The following is a 17,945-nucleotide window of genomic DNA, read 5'->3' as shown; positions in this document are numbered from 1 at the left end:
TATATATATATATAATATTGTTAGTTTATTTATAAAAATAACAGTAGTAACTTTATAACACATAAAAAATCTACATAAGACGGCTCAAGCACATTAGTAGCCTAAAGATAAAATCAAATATATGTCTTAAATTTTTTAAAAAAAGTGTCATAAAATAATTTATTCTTCTAGATTTATGTGATAAAAAATTATTATGTAATGTACTTTGGGTTGGTAGATCGAATGGTGGTAGCCTCTAAAGTATAATAATAAAATGTTAATGAGAATGAACTCTTCTATGAGAATTTAAAGCTTAGCAGCGAGTGGATATTGTAAGGTGGAAGCTCTCCCCATTTTAGGTCGGTTTCCTATGAATACCTTCCTTATCCCATAACTTTGTGCGCACATAGGATATTACCTAGTGAATCCACCAAAGCTAAAATGTTACCGGTTCTACCTTAAGCAACTAGACAACTCTTTTCAGTATGGGACATCATACTAGATTCCATGTTAAGCTCATCTGGTCTATGTCGGTTAGGGCTTATTTCCATCATGTGAGTTGTGTGTATGGTAGCTCAAGAGGTTCTATGAAGTGTGGGTGGTAATATGGGATTCCATTCATGCATTTCACGAGTGGGCTTTGAGAGGGCTATGGTGTGTTTATCTAATGTCGTAATGTCTAATTAAATGAATGTGCTCATGGTGATGCTAATGAGAATGTTGACTTAAAGGCTTAATGTGATGATAAATGCTTAACTTGAATTGTATTATGAGTTGAGTTGCTTTCACTTACTAAATATTAATGTTCCTTGTCTATGGTGGCCTCATAGGATTGCTTAGTGTGAGTGGTAGTATAGAATGTCATTCATATATTGCATAAGTATAACTTTAGGTTGCTTTAAATGATGGTTCTAATGTGTTATAATGACTTACATGAAATATGCTTATGTGTTATGTGTTATGTGTTTTCACTAGCGATGCATAATTACTCACACTATAAGAAACTGTAGTTTTAACGATCAATTCTTAATGAAGGGATATGAATCCGGTCGTTAAAAGTGTACTTTTAGCGAAACAATTTTTTTACAGTCGTTAAAAGTCCTTTTTTTATTTAATATAATAGGTATTAGTATACTATCTAGACGTTAAAAGAATTTATATCAAATTATTAATTATTTACATACTTTAATATTTAATATCTAGAATTTAAAAGAATTTGTCTCAACTTATTAATTATTTATATACATAAAAAATTATAGAAATTTTAATTTCATTATTTCTTTATTTTCATCCACACACGTGTCACCACTCTTCCACTTTTCCAAAAAGAAACACCGTGTATTGTGTATTTCTTCATTCCCATTTCATAAAAAATAAAAGCTTTCCTCATTCCCATCCTTTTCTTTTAGAAGTGAACAAATAACCTTAATTTTCTCCACATCTACAGTGAGCGCGAACGATGGCTAGAGAAAAATCAGGAAGTGTTGGAGGAAATTCCGCAACCACCTTCTCTCCCATGTTATTTTTGAAGAAAATCAGCTAAGAAGACATCTAATTAGGTGAGTCTCTCCAAGGTTTGTTAGTGGAAAATTAGCATATTCGTAACCCACGTTTCTCTGCTAAACGTTTAAAAAGATGATCTGCATCTCTATTGTTTGATTGCAGAACAAACATATCACCTTTCTCTTCTTACAATTTGTTGTGGATTTGCTTCGATTGACATTATTCAGACCCTATCTTGATTTTTCAATCTCTTAAAGGTATGAATTTTAATATTAGAACTATGAATTGCTTTGTCGAATGCTTGGTTTTGTTCAATTTTAGGTTTTTCCAGTAATGGGTTTCATATGGGTTTTATTCGTTCTTTTTTGTTTTTCCCTGTAATGGGTTTCATATTGATTTTTCGTTCTTGCTTGTTGTCTGTGCTATATTGATTGTTTGTGATGAGTGAGTGAGGAAAACAAACAAGAAATACAACTTGAGAGTTCAATAGTGTAATATTCTACGGAAATATGCTAAGAAAGTAGTTAATGCCAAGGGGTAGAAGAATTTGGGCATTATGGGGCTAAAAGAAACAGCTTTAGCAGAAAGTCGTTTGGAAAAACTAAAATGTTCTATGTCATCCAAGTCGAGAATGAAGTTATGGATGATAAGGATCACAACATCAGTGCTTATATGGATTTGCTTAGTTCAATTAACGATATTAGGAGAGAATTGGGGTCCTAGAGTTTTAAAAGGCTGGCCCCCTTGTCTTTCTCACGAATCAACTGCAGTACTGGCTGTTAAATTGTCGTCTGAGGTCCCTGCCAGAGTTCTTCCACCAAAGAGTAAGTACAAGTTTTTTCGCAAGCCTGTGTGTTCCTTTATGATTTTTCCTTTCCATGTTAGTATCCTGCTGACTTGTTTTTTCACCTACTTTGGTTGACAACTTAGAGATCATGGTGCTTGTTGTGTCATAGGATTAAGAGGAAACATCAAAATGGGGTCTTTTTAGTGTGAATATGAAATTGTTAATGAGTATACATAGGTTAATGCCATTTATGGATATTGTAGTTGGAGGCATTGTTATAGAAGGAACATGAAATTGTTAATGAGTATATTGCGTAATGCGTATCCTCGATCTGTTTCTTTGTGTCTGAGCCAATGGACTATTGAAACTTGTATTATTATCATAACGTGATATCTTCTATTAGTCCTACAAAGTGCTATGTGTTTTTTAAAAATAAAGTATACAACATGTTGTTGGCCTGCTTTAGAATATGATAAAAAAGTGTTGTTGCACCTGGACTGTTGCTGACATAATTGTTGCTAGCAGCTTTTGTTAGGTGTTAAGTTGATGCTTTACTTGCTAAGTTGTTGCTTTACATGTTATATGCTAACCTACTACTATTGCTAATAGATGATGAAGTATTTTCCATGGTCCTTATTTGATTTATTGCGACTATATAATAATAAAATGATATTTATATAATCTTCTTTTGTTAATTATTATGCATTTATTAGGAAAATTCATAAAAGTTGAGAATTTATTCAACAATCACACATATTAAAAGAAGAAATAGAGCCTTTTATCGTTACTGCTGAACAATAGTTTTTGTTTTGTTTGACCAATCATATGTCCGGTCATATAAACTAGGATATATAAGATGACAACTTGAATAATAATAAAGAATAATAAAATAAATAATAATAAATATAATAATAATAATATATAATATATAATAATAATAAAGAATAATAAAATAAATAATAATAATAACAATAATAATAATAATAACATATAATAATAATATATAATTATAATAATAATAATAATAATAAAAAATAATTAAATATAAATAATAATAATAAATAATAATGATAATATAACAATATGAAAATAATAATAATAACAATAATAATAAATAATAAAATAAATAATAATAATAATAATAGTATGTAAAATATTAATAATAATAAATAATAATAATAATAATAATAACAATAATAATAATACTAAATAATATGAAAATAATAATAATAAATAATAATAATAATAATAAAATAATATGAAAATAATAATAATAATAATAAATAATGATAATATAATTATAAGAATATATAATAATATATAAAATATAATAATAATAAAGAATAATAAAAATAATTAATAATAATAAAAACAATAAAATACTATTAATAATAATATATAATAATAATATATAATAATAATAAAGAGTAATAAATAAATAATAATAATAATAATAATAAAATAATACAATATTAATAATACTAATATTTATAGTAATAATAATAAATAATAATAATAATAATAATAATAATAATAATAATAATAATAATAATAATAATAATAATAATAATTAAAAAAAAAGAATTAAGGGCAAAAAGGTAAAATATTTTGGTCAACTTAAAAGAGCTTTTAAGATGAAAAAAAAGCACCCCTTCCCCAATAAGAGATAATAATTATCTAATTCTGTAAATATACATGAACAAAGTATACATTTATAATCGGAGCAATCACTATACAAATAAATAATTAAAAATTACATAATTTTGTTTTCTGAAACTTACCTAGAATCTTTCAGAAGGTCTTCTTCAACTTTTGAACAATAAATGGTTAGTTCTTACTTATGTTGGTGTATTTATAATATCTTTTGGTGAATGAAGATTATGGCACCTAATAAGGAATAGATGCAACTTGTTCAAGATAGACTTAATAATGCTTACACCATTGGGGTGGAGAAATTTTTGGATTATGCTTTTACAAAATTGGGAGAAACACAAGAAATACATTTTTCCTGCATCAGGTGTTGTAATGCATCTTCCAAAACTCGTGAGATGGTTAGGTCACATCTACTAGTGTATGGAATAGTTCAGGATTATACTTTTTGGTATCATCATGGGGAGAGGTTTAGTGAGGAAGAGGCGGATTCTGAATTCGTAGAGGAAAATATCATTGAAAATGATGACGATGAGGATGAAATGCAAGAGCTCTTAAGGGATTTACACCCCGATTTCACTGAAGAGAATATGAATACTAACAGTGATGATTTTGTTGTGGCGGAACCAAATCTTGAAGCTAAACGATTCTATGGCCTATGAAATGATTATGAACAATCATTATATGAATACTAAATAATATGAATTTACATTTGCTACTGCTGTTACTGTTGCTACCTCAAGTGCATATTCACAAGTATTCTATTTTGCATCTTTTAAAGTATGTTTAGTACATACTTTTTTATTCCTTGTTTTAAATTGACACAAGTTTTTATCTTACAGATCTTGAATGTCAATATGAAGAATATACCGTTCAACAGCGTACAGAGCAAGTAGAAGTTTAAGATGGCTTTCACTTTAGTTAGGGGTGGTTTAAATTAAAGACAATGTCATATCGTTTATTTTTTTTTTGCAATTTTTCTCTTTTTAAGGAGTTGATAAAGATATGTTATGCTACTTGAATATGATATATTTTTCTTTAATTGGTTTTTTTGTATTAAGCAGGAGACTTTCTATAATGAATTCAATTGTTTAGTTTATTTTGAGTGTTTTTGTATTTACTTTATAGAATTTTGTATAATAATGAATGAAATTGGTTCCTTTAAACTCTCTTATAATTGGCTTCTTAAAATTATTTGAATAAACTACAAGTAGAAATAGGAAATGTGGTCGTTAATAGTATTCGTATTGCAAGTGGAATATAATTAAAAAAAATCTTTTTGGTCGTTAGAAGTGCTTTTATAAAGAGCAAATCCGGTCGTTAAAAATGCCATATAACGACCGGAATTTACATTGTCGTTAAAAAACCTTTTAACAACCGAATTTGAATTCGGTCTTTAACTTTTAAAGTTGGGACTTTTGACGACCGACGACGACTGGATTTATGCCTGTCGTTAATTGCTTTTAGCGACCGAATTTAGACTTATAACGACCATATTTCCCTTCATTAAAAACCATTTTTCTTGTAGTGTCATAAAATGAAAAAATGCATGATTTTCAACCCAAATGTCCTTTTAAGCATGATTTTTGCATGGCTATCATACTTCGTATATTTTTGTGTGCTAACTCATATTTCTTCTATTCTTCTACAAAGTGTAGTTTCCATATTTTGATGTGACTTTTAGTGTTTAAAGCTTGGGTTGATATTCTCTCCAAAGCTAGTTGGTGAGTCCTCGTGATTCGAGGATAAAAGTTGTTATTTCTTGTTTCTTTTATGTCATTTTACATTTCAAACTATGTTGAAGGGATGTGACTCTACCTTTGTTTTAAATTTTATTACATTACTATGTGAGACAAGTTAGACTTCCGTTGTTTGTTTTTGAATAAAGACTTTGATGGTATGGATTGATATTTTAAATTTCGTACCATTTTCTTATGTCTTATGTTGTGAATTCTATGAGGCTTGTATGAGGCTTTTCGGAGTCTTGTATGCCGAATTACGTCGAGTGTGTAGGCTCACGTCGTAATAAACATGGAGGATGATGTCTCACAAGCCACGTCTAGTAGAGTCTTGTTCAAGAGTGAAGCGCGCCACATTTATGAATGAGAGGCCATAAAATGTTACTAAGATATACTATTTCATTACTCTTAGTCGTTCCATAGATTTTAACTTTATAAGATCTATCGCCTATTCCTTATTCGATGGTCTTTAAGTATAGACTACTCGAAGGGCTAATGTTACAAGTATCGAGGGAGAAAAGGTTAGTAGTGATGCCAATTGTGGATATGTGACTAGATAGAACTTGATATGATAGATTTAGAGGATATTCTTTAGTATAATGTGTTTTTTTTTGGTAGAATGTCATGGTGAGTTTTAGGGTATGTTAAAGATTTGATGAATAGAGTGTTTAAGTGATGCTTAAAAGAGTTTGTGTAGGATTGTTCCCTAGGGGGAGATAATGTTCTTAGATTGCAATGTCGATGTTCATGAGTTAGGTTTGCTTGAAATTCTCACCATAAGAGGTGTAGCGAGTTTGAGAAGTTTAGACCTAGTTTGGTAGACTCATATTAGACCTTGACTGGTGTTGGAAGCTTATTTGTGAGCAAGAGTTGCTTAATGAGAACCTCCCTAGTTTAGAAGTACAGGTTAAGAACTTAGATGGGAAAGTTATGAAATAGAAGAACAAGGAAGTTCGTTCCATGAAAATGTTGTGGAGTGGTTTCTGAGTAAGGGTTAGTAGTAGAGGATGCTACTAGAGAGGAATTATGAGCCCTTCCGGATGAAGGCACCGGTATGCTGATGGTTTCCTAAAGTTGTAAATGTTTTATTAAGGTCCCCATGTTATGTTCATGTTAGACTTAGAATGGGTTTACTTCCAAAGGGGAGGTGGTATGTTTAAAAGGCAAGGTTGTTTAGAATTCCTATATCCTTATCTCTTTCTTCTATTCCTATTCAAGCTTAAGACAAAGAGTTCCTTGAAGCTTGTTTCATGTTTTGGAGTCATGCGTGATTATGAGTTTCGATGGTCTCCTTATGTTATGCATATTCTTGTTGAATTTATGTTTAATGAGAAAATGAGTTTTCATGACTTATGTTTCTCATGTTAATGTACATTTAGTATAAGTTGCCTATATGCTTCATGAGATGAATTATTGAACATGCTTAAATGTGTTTTTCAGAATAATTGCATGATTAGAATTAGAGAAGGTAATTCCTCCAATGAAATGAGAAATGTTAAAGTTTTCATGCATAATGGGTTGGTAGATGTAGTTTCAACTTTCTTGTGTTGCATTGAGTATATTGAGATGGAGTTGATGCTTCCTTCTTGTTTTGTGCATTGTTATGATATTTCATGCAAGATGGGCTGCTATTCTTGAGTCTTTATTTCCGTAAGGTGCTTAAAGTGTCATTCGAGGACGAATGTTCTCAAGGGGGAGACATGTAACAACTCAGAAAACTAGTAGGTGAAACTAGAGGCCTTACGAGTGAGTTGTTGAGTTTGATGTGGGGTTTTATGTTGTAAAATGGTTTCACGAGCTTAGATTGAGGGTCTTTGGGTTAAACGTCAAGGTACGAGCCCACCCCCCAAGGAACAACCAAGGGTCATTAAGGAGGACCCTAAAGTCTAACCCCAACGCTACCCCAAGAACCAAAAGTATGCCTAAAGTTAGGACCTACGGATGGGACCTACTAGGTCTAGGTCCATCCGTTCCACATGGAACCAAGTCGTAGGTCAAGAACCCAAAAAGGAGTTAGAGGCCACCTACACAAGGACCTGCAGGACGAGGCATGACCCCACTCACGATTCGTGAGTCATGGGTCGTGGGTGATGACTGCACAATTTTCCTTGTTCACGACCGAGGCTTAGATATTTTAGGTAATTCCTTTCAATTATTTTTTAGTAGGGGTCGTCTAATATTGATTTTATACACCTATATAAACTATTTTAAGTCATCAACCATCCTCTTTTTACACTTCATAACTCCCAAACCCAAAATAGTAACCACTTTCTCTCGAAATATTCACTCTCTGGAGACTCCATTGAAGAAGAAGAACAAGGTCAAGTATAGGGGTCAAGGAGCAAACTTTTCTCTTCAATTTAGTGAGGAATATTCCATTAGGGTATGGTTGTAACATTCCAGAAAATCATATGTCTAGTGAAGAGCCATTAAGTCCATTAGAATACGTATTGGGGATACATAGGCATTCCAATGCCCAATATTGAGAAATATTGGGCATAGTATAGAAAAATGGCTAAGGGGTGTTAGCCAATTTCTATATATACCCAAATAAGCAAAATATAGTCCAAGCTTGTTTAGAAATGTGTCTGCAAAGAAGACCTTAAGCTAAAATAAATTGTGATAATTATCTCCAACATACATATTAGGTACTAGGCATCCAAGTGTCAAGCCTAGTACCATAGTACATAACCATTTAAAATGATCATGTAGAGTAAGCAGTGCCCAAGGACATAGTGAGGATCCTTGGGACAATAAGTAAACATTACCAAAGGAACCATAAATAATAGTTAGTTAGGAAAGTACAACCAACCCATGTGCAAGCACATGTGCAAGACATGTGAACAAGCACCAAAGGAGGGGACCACCCTAACCGAATTCGGTTAGGGTAGTTAAGGGGACAAAAACGTGCACAAGGGACCACTCCATGTGGGACCTAACTTCCTAACCAATTTTAGACTCTAACCTACTGCCCCAAATAGCTAACTAACCTAGGACTAACCGAAATGGACCCACTAGTGCACCCGACAACCTAGGACCAAAACCGGGTTGACACCAACCTAGTACTAGTGAAAAAGACAACCTAATACCTAACATAGGATGGTCCAAAAGGTAAGTTATGGTCCTATCAACTAAGGGGTACTTTAGTAATTAACCTAGGTTAGCTAATTAATTTATTTAGCAAATTAATTAGTTAATTTAAAAGGGCTAAAACTAAAACTACAAAGGAAATTTTCAGATTTTGGTTAAGACAAGAACGGGACAACCTAGTACCTAACCTAGGATGGTCGAAAGAGTTACTTAAGGTCCTAACAACTTAGGGATACTTTAGTAAGTACCCTAGGCTACTTAATTAATTAATTTAGAAGCTTAATTAATTAATTTAAAGGGTAAAAACCGAAATCACAAAGAAGTTTCAAGATTTCGGCTGAGACAAGAAAAAGACAACCTAGTATATAACCTAGGATGGTCCAAAGGATTAGTTATGGTTATAACGACTTAAGGGTACTTTATTAATTACCATACGTTACTTAATTAATTAAATTAAAGGGGTCAAACCGAAATTCTTATGCTAACCTAGTATAATACAAGAAACATCTTAGTACTTAACCTAGGATGGTCTTAAAGGGTTGATTATGGTTCCAATGAATTAGGGGTACTTTATTACTTACCCCAGGTCCCTAAATTAATTAAATTAAGGATTTAATTAATTAATATAAAGTCAAAATGTTGACCTAAACCATAGTCAACACAAATTTTCAGATTTTAGGCCAAGTCAACATTCTACTATGTTTAGTCAACTTAAGAGGGGTTTTTTAATAATTAGTTAATTAATTTATTTAATTAACTTATTAAACCCTAAGTTGAATAAGTCAAGGTCAGTTCTCAAATCTAAAAACCACGTTCAAACTCAAACAAATACACGACTAAAACCAGAAAACAAACGTGAGAAAAACAGTGAGCAAAACGCAAGAAAAAAAAATAGAAAATTTCTTAGACGATTTTCAAAGTTTCTTCAAGGTTCGTTCAAGGTGGTATTCATAGATTAAGTTCTACTTAAGGTATGTGTATCTCTCCTGGAATTCTTTCTCCAAGACAAATTTCTTTCGAACGATTCAAAGATTTTGAAAACTAGGGTTGTCTCCCATCGTTCTTGTCGAACTCCTTTCCCTAGTATCCTTGTTACAATTTCAATGTTGAATAGGTTAGAAATCATGTTGTTGGTATGTGGTGCTGACTGTTCTTAACATGTATTGTTCTTGAATGATGAGTATCGAGTGAACTTATGAACTTGTAATTGCGTAAAGTTAATCTTATCATGATAATTTAGGATCGATAATATGCTAAGTTAAGTCCTTGATGTGTTAAGTGAATGTGTGTCTTTGGCTGAATGTTGACTTGCTGTTGTTGTGATGTTATGAAGATGTTAAATCCATCAAATGTTAATATAATGCTGTCCAATATGTTCTTAAAACATTACACTAAAATCCATAAACTTAGAATTGGCTCAAAGACATCTATGAAATCATATCTTGAATAAATTGGCTATCTGGTTTTAATAAAGTTGGCTAACTCTATGTGGTCAAAATGAATATATGCTAATGGATAGGAACTTATGTAAATTATTAAAAGATTGGCTGGCAATTTAAATATGAACATACGTAAAAATTAGTTTATGCCAAAAAGAATGAATTTGCTAGTCTAACATCCCAAATCTTGAGTCAATACTAATCATATGTCAATTCTTGTGTAGTAAGAGTATCAAATATATATTAAGTACTTCTAAAGTAATATCAATGAATCCATAACCAAGGGCATGATATTTCATTGGGACAACTCCCAACATGCTCCACAAGAACGAACTATGAACACATGAAACTCATTGAATGAAGTGCTCATCGTCCATAAACGGTGATATGAAGCTACTACACTAAAGTAAGTAAGTAACGTGAGTTATAACATAATTAAAGGGGTCTAAATTAAGTGACCAGAATGGGGTGTTAAAGGAAGTGAGACAAGTCTTACTTACACCAAAGCTAATTTGTTAAAAGAATACTCACGAATGAAGGTGTTAGAATGTGTGAAACTAGTCTCATTAACACCTAAGTATGATATTTAAGGACAATTTACATTCATCAATGTAAATTAAGGATGATATGAAAGAACAATTAACATTTTATCAATGTAAAGTAAGGATGACCAGTCATCATTAGAGTAAGTAGATCTCAATCTATAAGCAAGCCTCCATAATGCTTGATTCAACACTAAAAGATGATGAAATGAACATTCACGTAAAAAGGGATGAGTAACTAAGATGTATGTAATGAAATGATGAAACCCTAGAAGGGACTGTGAAACACACTAAATGGCCAAGTGCATTGGCATATGATGAAATGAACATTCACGTAAAAGGGATGAGTAATTATGAAAAGCAAATATGCTAATGCTAATGAAAGACTAATGTGAAATGAGAGCAATCTCAAATGAGCCTAAGTAAATGTTACCAAAACGTACTCACCTATGAGAGTGTAAAGCTAATGAAGAGATCAGTCTCTATGTACACTCTAATGAAAGTATTGAGACTGATGTATACTTAATACTAATGATGAGATGAGAAATCATCTATTGATATATGATGTCCTCATACTAGAATCCAACTTCCATGACGTATGAGTTGAATGAAATGGAACTTTATACTGAGCACCGATAGGCTAGCTATGAGCGGTGATGCCTTCTTTCGAGAAGGGCGGAGGTTCACGTAACTCTCATGAGATGAGACTGTCCGGCATGCCGGGTATGGGTCTCCTTATATCTTCTAGTCTTCGAACCTATACTGTCAATATAGGGATCTGGCGGGTTTCAATTCCCATGTACGCTAGCATGTTTTGGGTCACTTTGGCCGGTGATTCCTCCTCTTTTCGGTGTGGGGTAGACACTGGATTTTATGATGCTCACATGATCTATGTCAGTTAAGGTTCGAGTTCCTCAAAGTATGAAAGATAATGAAATGAACGATACCGAAGGTGTTTGTGCAAGACAATGAGGAGGTGAAATTAGATTCAAGTAATGACATTAGGTCATTCTTGGTCATTGCACTTCATGATCCCCATGAGAGTCTTAAACTTCATCCTAGGTATAGCTGGTGTTTACATCAGCCTACGAATGAATGAAATGAATAATGTGAAGAATGAATGAACGAATGAAGCAGACACTGTGTTTGGTAAAGAAGGCCCTCGGGTTGAGGTCCCATATGTTGGGCCCTCACTTGAGGTGTCTTATACAACATCAACGATTCCAAAGTCTCATGTATATGAAATGTATTATATATAAAACATGAAAGTACTGAAATAAATGACATGATCAATAGAGAATTGAATGAAAGGTAATGAATATATAGTGTAAAGAATGACTCACTATAAGGTAGGGAAATCATTCCTTAGTCCTTGGATTACTTACATCGATTCATTGTGTGTATGGGACTACAATGAATCATTGCACTTGTAAGTAAAACATAGGACCAAAAGAATTATTGAACTACACAACAAGAAGAAGAAAAAGACTGAAAAATAATCTAAGTGTACAAAGAGGAGCTCTCGTCCTAAGAGGATCAAAATCTCAAATCTTCGCCCGAGTTGTTCTAAAATTATGTGGATGATACTAATGTTTTGTAATCATATAGAAAATGAGTTGTGTGTTCATACCACAATTCACATCTAACAATTTAGGGAAGTCTAGTCACTAGGCTTTCCAGAAATAGCATGTTGTTTAGGAAGAGCTTTCTTTGATCATGCATAGCCTTATGTGTATGTGTGCATACACCCATAGTTAATTCAAGTGGTGTACTAACCCCTACTATTTACTATTTTGTAGATGCAGGTTAAGGGATAGATTGACAACTCTTGCAACGGTTTGGACATCAGCGTTTCTCGAGACCATTTGGTAGGTCCTCTTTATTTCGAGGATGCTACAGTTTTAATCTAGCCTTAGTTTTAGATATATCTAGTGGATGTTGTCCCTAGCGTTTCTTTCATACATTTATTCGAAGCTTTGTAATAAGGCCGTTTTGGCAAACTACTATGATATGTTATTCTTTGATTTGAATTGATTCCGCAATTGTTAGATGATTGTTTCTTTATGTTGAGCTTAGTATATGATGAATTCATGAAATAACTATATGAAGTCTATGTATATGTTTAAAAGTTTTAAATTTTCCGCTAAAATTAACCATATGAAAGTGATGAATGCAAGATGAGGCTTGTCTGCGACCTCTGAGAGGTCAACAACGCCGGTTGCGATTCGGATTCCAAAATCTGGATCGTGACAATGGTTGATTTGATTCATAGTTAACTTTTCATCCATGAAGTCCTCAAATCTTCAATCTTAAAGTTGGAAATTCTCCAAAACTAAGATTTTTTATTCTAGGTCATGGATTCTTTCTTAAAATGTTTTTAATGGTTTAATTATCATACATTGAGATTGAACTGTTGTTTTATGGTTGTTTTAATATTAATTTCCCCATGAATCCTTGATTTTCTCCGTAACCCTAATTTATGACCTTGATGTGGGTGAATTGTAATAAGATGTATAGTATGAAATTGTTCTTGTATTGATTTAGTTACTTGAATTATGTCATTATTCATGCCTAAATTGTAGTCATTCTTGGTCTGTCTGTGAATTGTGATTCATGGCCTTGAAGGGAAAATTATGAAGGTTTATGTATAATCATGATGCCTATGTACATCTTTTGTGGTTTCAATGAAAGTAATGTGATCATGACTACAATGCAATTGTGTTATTATTGAAAGGTTATTCTCAATTATACAGTTGTGATTGATGATAACTAATGTGAAAGGTTTCTTCAATGTAATGATACACCTTGAATTGGTAGAATTAGAGCATCCTCTTCTTGTGTAATTGAAAGTGATCTTGATTGATGTACCTTGAATTGGTAGGCTTAGGGCATCCTCTTCTTCTGTAACTAATGTATCTTGACTTAATGAACCTTGAATTGGTAGACGTAATGGTTGTATCCCTTTTCATTTGTTTAATAATGTACCTTGAATCGATAGATGTATTGGTGGTAGGCCTTTAATAAATGATTAATGAAGTACTTTAAGGCTTTGTGTTGAACCGGTGGACCTAAAGATGATAGACCTTCATGATGAGTCTATGAAATAATGTAATGATAACCTTGAATTGGTAGACCTAATGGTGGTAGCCCTTTCATGTGTATAATGATGATCCTTGAATTGGTAGACCTAATGATGACGACTCTTTCTTAAGGATTCAATGAGCTATTCTAATAATGTACCTTGAACCGATAGGCAAATGGTGGTAGCCCATTCATGTGTGTAATGTACTTTGGGTTGGTAGACCTAATGATGGTAGCCCTCTCCAGTATAATAATGTTAATAAGAATGAACTACTCTATGGGAATTTAAAGCTTAGCACTGAGTGTATATCGTGAGGTGGAAGCTCTCACGATGTTAGGTCATGTTTCTATGTACACCTTCATTATCTCATAACTGTGTGTCAAAATAGGATATTAGCTAGTCGATCCACCTTAAAATGTTACTGATTCTACCTTAGGTAAGTAGACCAACTCTTTTAGTGTGGGACATGACACCAGATTCCATGTTAAGCTCACATAGTCTATGTTGGTTAGGGCTTATTCCCATCATGTGAGTTACGTGCCATGGTTACTCAAGAGGTTTGATGAAGAGTGGGTGGTAGTATGAGATGTCATTCATGCATTGCAACAGTAGGCTTTGAGAGGGCTATGATGTGTTTCTCTAATGTCGTAATGTCTAATGAAATAAAAGTGATCATGATGATGCTCATGAGAATGTTGACTTAAAGGCTTAGAAATGATGAATTCTTAACTTGGATTGTATTATGAGTTACGTTCCTTGTCACAAGTTATTGAATATGAATGTCCATTGCCTATGGTGGCCTCAAAGGGGAACTTAGTGTGAGTGGTAGTATGCGATGCCATTCACACATTGGAGAAGTACAACTTAGAGTTGCTTTAGATGATGGTTTTAATATATTATAATGACTTACGTGAAGAATATGTTTATGTTTTATGTGTTTTTACTAAAGATGCATGATAATTCCAAAAATGACAAAATGCATTGTTTTCAACCAAAATGTCCTTTTAAGCATGATTTTTGCATGGCTATCGTACTTGATACATTTTTGTGTGCTAACCCATATTTATTCTATTTTTCTACAAAGTGTAGGTTCTGGATCTTAAAGTGACTTCTAGTGCTCAAAGCTTGGATCTATTCTCTACAAAAATAGTTGGTGAGTCTTTATGGTTCTAGGACTAAAGTTGTCATTTCTAGTTTCTTTTATGTCATTTTACTTTTCGGACTATGTTGTAGGGTTGTGACCTATCTTTGTTCAGGTTGTATTAGATAGAACGTGAGACGATTTAGACTTCCGCTCTTTGTTTTTAAATAAATACTTCAATTGTATGGATTAAAGATTTTAAATTTTGTACCCTTTTCTTATGTCTTATGTTATGAGGCTTGTATGAGGCTAATAGGAATTTGGACGTCGTGTTGCGTCCGCAATGTAGGCTCGGGTTGTAACAGACACTCGGTCCCTAGGAAGGATTCTTTGTTGGGCACCAAATATCCATGGTCTCTGAACCCATCCACGGTCAACTAGAATGACCCGTGGTTGAACATACGGACCATAGGTGAGGTCAACAGCCAATTGGAGAATTGGTTGTTGGGTCTAATTCAAATAGTCATATCTTTTTGCACTGAATGAATTAGGTGACGCATGACCAACCCAATTAAATATAATTAAATTTTCTTTCAAACACCATCAACTTCGCTAAAATCCTATCTTAGAGTAAAAATTTGTGCTCGTTTTAGTGAAGCCTTGTCGGGTAGATCTTGACCGACGACCCCTATCGATGGTTGGTAGGTCAATCGACGATCGTAGGTCCCTTCGTGGATGACCTTCATCATATTATAAGTTAGGATCATTTAGGACTCTTTTTCCTATGCATGGGGACCTTAAACTGCATCTTTAATGCATAAACTATGTAGTTTTACTCAGTTTAAGCCTAAAAACTTAGTCAGACATACACATAACCTTTATTCTCCAAAACTCACCCAAATTTGAGAAAAAAGAGAATCAAGAGGCGCCAACTTTCCCAAGAACAACTAACAGGTTTCCTTCGAGTTCCAGCCCCAAGATCGAAGTATATTTCTGTAGATTTCGTCACCAAGTATGTGGGATTTCACTGGTGGATTTCTTTCATCCACTAGGTCCATAGCGTTTTATTTAAAAATAAGAAGTGGGTTTAGAGTCGCCACTTAATTTTTAATTAAAAAATTAAGAAAATAATTTCAAAAGATTAAAACAATAATCAATTGAAAATAGGATTCGGTGTTCATATTATAATTCCGGGAAGGGTTTGAAAGCACTTGAAATGCCACTAACATTGGGTTATTCGGTAATTAACTATTTGACTAATTATAATTAAAAATAAAGCATGCTTGTCTAATTAAGAAGTAAACAACTTTAAAAATTTAAAGCTATGTTAAGGGGAAAAAGGAAATACTAAAAATATTATTTAAGTAAATTGTTTTGCAAATATTCTAAATAAGTAAAAATAAACTATACTTATTTAATTTTTATAAAAAGATATGACATATCCATTTTTTTGGGAATTGAATTAGGGCAAAACCTTAGAATTAATTGGCAAATAAGAAGTTAAACGAATACGAAAGAGATAAAAATAAAGAGAGAGTTAAGGCCAAGTCTGATTTTCTGTCCACCTGGCCAGTACTTGAGCCTAAATTCAACTCTGAGGGCTTTTGGCCCACTTTTACATAGAGTTGGGCATTCGGTTTGTTCGGTTCATTTATCGAAATTCGATTCAGTTTTTTGAATTTTGGTTTGAAAAAAATATGAACTGAAACTAAACTTAAATAAATTCAGTTCAGTTCGGTTTTACAATTTTAGTTCGGTTAAATTATTTGGTTTTTACATATAAGAACACTGATCAATAACACACTAACACACTATATATAATGTCTACTACTTTATTACCTACTCGGTACTACCTATACCACCTACAAATTATGTGCACTTTATAAGTGACTTGCATTGTTGCACACATAATAATTGCATTGTTGCACTGGTGCTTACTGCCTGTGCACCGTTGTCTTGCGTTGTTGCACACATACAAAGTGCAAAAACTAATTGCACATTGCACTAGTGCTTATTGCTTGTTCTTACTCTTCAGGTTGATGGCTCTCCGCCTCGCACAATTGCAAACTTGCGGCTGTTCTTCACTCTTTAGTCTTCATTCGCGCGACGCAGAAGGGTAGAAGGCAAGGCTGTACTTAGTCTGGACTTTGGTGTAAAATGTGAATTGTGAATTGTGAATTAGGTTTACGGATTTAGGGTGAATAAGGATTTAGGATATTAGGCTTAGTTGGGTTGGGCTTACTTGTGTTACTTAGCACTTAACAGACAATAATAGTTAACTCTTAAAAGTTAAAAATTATATATGTAGTAAACATATAGTACATACATTCGTTTTTTCTGTTAACCGAAATAAAAAACTTAAAAATCAAAAACCGAAAACCGAACCGAATTACTAAAATTTTAAAACTGAAAACCAAAACCGACCGATTTAACCAAAAAACCGAAACCGAAATTAAAAAAATCAATTTGATCGGTTTTTTCGATTTCGACCAAATAATGCCCAGCCCTACTTGTACATGTCCTTAAGAACTAAAGTGCCAAAACATGTGGACTTTTGTGCCCAATTTTCTGTCTTAAATTAATCACATTCTTTCGGGCTTTGGTCCCATCTTCCACAGCTCTAACAAGGTAAAAATGAAAAGAAAGGGATTGACTTTTGGGCCCATTTCTTCCATATATACAACATATACACTTTGGGGTCGTTTGGTAGGTTACATTAAAACAAATAATCCATGTATTATGTATGGTATCATTTAGTACCATGTTTGGTAGGAAATCGGGTCTATGTATAACTAATCCATGGATTAGTTATACCTCCTACATAGTATTATATGATGTATTACTAATACCTTCTATTTGTAGGTATTAGTAATACATGAGATATAATACCATAGGATAGGTCTACTAAAGACAAAAATATCCCTCAATACATTTAATTATTTTGTTTATTTTCTTGATTTTTTATTTATGATTGTGCTAGTAAATTTATTTAAATAAATTACCTTACAAATTATTTAGAGAGAATTGTTTATATATATATATATATATATATA

General features: G+C 32.8%; 1 long non-coding RNA gene across 1 annotated transcript; it reads left to right on the top strand.

Moving 5' to 3' along the window:
- Positions 1-1,374: 1,374 nt before the first annotated feature.
- Positions 1,375-5,018, top strand: LOC114076447. The gene is made up of 3 exons (XR_003577377.1): positions 1,375-1,538; positions 1,645-1,739; positions 4,762-5,018. It is a non-coding gene; the product is annotated as an uncharacterized LOC114076447 (long non-coding RNA).
- Positions 5,019-17,945: the final 12,927 nt, after the last annotated feature.

The sequence above is a fragment of the Solanum pennellii genome, chromosome 3 (assembly GCF_001406875.1).
Source record: "Solanum pennellii chromosome 3, SPENNV200".
Taxonomy (NCBI): Eukaryota; Viridiplantae; Streptophyta; class Magnoliopsida; order Solanales; family Solanaceae; genus Solanum; species Solanum pennellii.
This window is presented reverse-complemented; position numbering and strand designations above follow the sequence as displayed.